This window comes from Empidonax traillii, unplaced genomic scaffold (assembly GCF_003031625.1).
Source record: "Empidonax traillii isolate 1590-97213 ecotype Southwest subspecies unplaced genomic scaffold, ASM303162v1 scaffold1182:size160497, whole genome shotgun sequence".
Taxonomy (NCBI): Eukaryota; Metazoa; Chordata; class Aves; order Passeriformes; family Tyrannidae; genus Empidonax; species Empidonax traillii.
The window spans coordinates 100,695-103,881 of NW_020956375.1; positions in this window are offsets into that span (position 1 = coordinate 100,695).

The following is a 3,187-nucleotide window of genomic DNA, read 5'->3' on the forward strand; positions in this document are numbered from 1 at the left end:
CTGCTGCATTGCTAAAGGGATCCGTTGGACCTGCCACACTTTGTCTGAGCAGTGCCAAGAACCCTTAAGGAAGTGTCAACCACAAATGGCGGCAGCACAGGGTTTGTAGAGACAGTGGCAACGCCAATACAACATGGCCGCGGTGGGACGGGACCGTGCGCGGGGCTAGAGGCGGGAGAGCCGGAGAGCGGTGCTTGGCATCCATGGATTGTGCAAACAGCGGAGTGGCGCCTGTGGAGCAGTGCGTGCAGCATCCATGGGACTTGCGAATGGTGGCACGAGTGGCAGCAAGGCGCGGAGCAGCAGCACCAAGGAAAAAGCAAAGCCATATGTGGGGATCAGCGCTACTTTGGTCCCGCAGGGCACGTGGGGCTGGGGCAGCGTGGGCTGCAAATGCCTGGCAGAGCCCTATGCAAACCTCCAACGGGCAGAAAAAAGAATGGGGGACAATTGGCAAGGGTAACCTCCCAGGGCAACACCGACAGGTAGATTTCTCAGAGCTGCCTAAGAAAGGAGGTTAGAGATACCTATTGGTCTTAACAGATACTTTCTCAAATTGGCCAGAGGCCAATTCTTTGAATCATTGGTATTAGTTATTGGCTGTGTGTTTCTTAGTTTGTCATTTCTGGTAGTCATGTTTGGTTACCCTTACCAATTGTCCCTCTCTATTTTATTGGTTGTGTGAGGATTATTGTAAAGGCAGGTCTTGCATTGTTTAGTGACCTGGATTATTGTAGTGTATAAATTTTGTTCTATAATTTGTTTCCTTAGGTATTTATGCAGCGCATCTGCCCCCCAATGGGTTTTGTCATGTTCTGCCTGTACAACTTGGCATAGTATTCTTTCAGGTATTACTACTTGTCCTGTTTTTAACTGGTACATGTTACTTCTGAGTTGAGATTGATGATCTTTTATTAATTTTAAATCTTCCTTTGAATATGATATATTAGAGCTTACCTCTATGATTTTGCCATCAGGGACTAGGGAGGCAAGTCCTACCTGGCTGTTTTCTGCTGCCTGTATGGTCTACTTATTGTGGGGGAGCCCAGTTGGTTCTGGGCTCTCTGTAAACTGAGATACCGAAGATGGAACTTCTTACACCTGGCAGAGGGTTAACCACGGACAGTAGGACTGTAACACAGAGTGGGTTTCCTGTTAGGAGTGCTAACCTATTGTGTTAAAACATGTGGCTTTATGTCCAATCATGAGTTGTTATGATAGTGGTAAACCAATGCTGTGTGTACATGTGTCACCCAGAACTGTATAAAGGTAGACACACTGTCTACAATAAAGAAGCTGGTATCCTGAAAACCCATGTCACATCCTGCCTTGACCGCGACATATGGTGAATCCCGACGTGATTGCGAAGGAAGATAGAAGACAACTCGACAAGACGACAAGAAGTGAACGAAGAATCGCTCGGGCGAGACCTCGGGAAGCTGCTACCCGGAGGGATCAGGCGGTCGCAGACCCCCCCAAGTTGTTTCACTGCTTCTCGACTCGAGAGATCGGACGCTGCTGAGCACCCTTTCGCTGCTGCTGAGACTTTTTTGCTGCTACGTAAGTTACTGAGCACTCTGTTATAAACCCTCCTGCCGCGCAGCTCCGCTCTACCTCGGAGCGCTGCCCCGGAGCGTTAGTTATCTCGCTCCGCGTTCCAGCTGCAGCCCTACGGAAAATGCATGGCTGCGTATGCAAACAGCGTGCTGCTATATGTAAACTGCGTAGCCCCTCTCCTGACATCCCAGCTCAGCGCAGCGCCCCAGCCCGCTCCGTGCCCGGTTCAAGTCCCTCTGCTATCACCGGACGTCCCTGGCTGTGCGCGGAGCAGCTGAGACCGCACCCCAACGTGCCCTGACTTAGCAGTGCTGTTCGTTCCTAGCGGACGCAGCTCCGTCTTCCCCCCAGCTGCCAGGCAGGCAAACTCCTGTTCGTCACCCCTCCTCTGCTTGGCTCGGACTGTTGCGAAATCTTGGTATCCTGGCAACCGCCCTTTATCAGCTCTCGGTTGCCTAAAGCAGCATTCCAGCTACTGTTCAGCTTTGCTTTTATGTTACTCTGCTTGTAACTCGCATTAGTACCTCTTGAAGCAATCTAGAAGGTTTTCACGTCCTAGGAGAGGACGGAGAGAGATGGCTTTGAGATAGCCATTGGGGGTGGGAAACTCTGGTGTAGCTTTTAAAAGCAACAAGAAAGTCGCAGATGGGGCCGGCCCAGATATTTTGGAGACACCTGTTTAGAACAGGTGAGCCACCAGAGCATAAATAGGTCCCATGTTATCTAGAGAGGATGACTCTGTCGTCCAGATGTGGCAGTTGCTGCTAAAGAGAAACATGTAATCAAGCTAGATGCCCTGCTCCTGCAAAAGTGCTGATACGGAGCAGAGATTAAGGATACCAGACGACTTCTAAAGTTACTTTCAGGGGAGTCATGGAGGATACCTGTCTATTCAGTTAACTTTTGAGGAGCAATATTCTTATCCTCCAACAGATTGCCTTCTACCTGCCTGTTGCATACGCACAAGCTACATGGACAACTCATTTATGGACATTCAGCACTGAGAAGAAGGAATACCATTCTTGTGGACTGATGAAAGAAGGACTGGTTGATTCTTTGCCTATGTGTGTAGTTGTATTGTATTATTGAATTGGGAGCCCCCGGTGGTCCAGGGGAAAAGACACTGCACTGTCACTGCAGAGACCTGGGTTCGATTCCCGGTCGGGGCCCCTCCCCGGGCAGATGGAGCTCGTTAGCCCTGTAAGGCAATCCATCTACGTCCTGAGGACCTCGCTGCCACCGTCCAAGCGTGCTTGGCCCCGGCAGACGAACCTCAGGATTAAAGGGTGGGCTCAGTTCCGCGCACACTGTGTCTCACCTAAAAAAAAAAAAAAAATCCAAGGCGCAGGCTGGAAGGTGAAAAGACCTTCCCCAGTTCTTCGTTCACGAAGAGACTGGCCATTATTATTGTATTATTGATATTGCCATGTCGCTAGTGCAAGGGCCCTGTATTACTTGATGCTGGCATTTTCTATAATACAAAAGAGGGGGAATTGTGGGAGAGCCCAGCTGGTTTTGGGCTCTCTGTAAACTGAGATACCGAAGATGGAACTTCTTACACCTGGCAGAGGGTTAACCACGGGCAGTAGGACTGTAACACAGAGTGGGTTCCCTGTTAGAGTGTTAACCT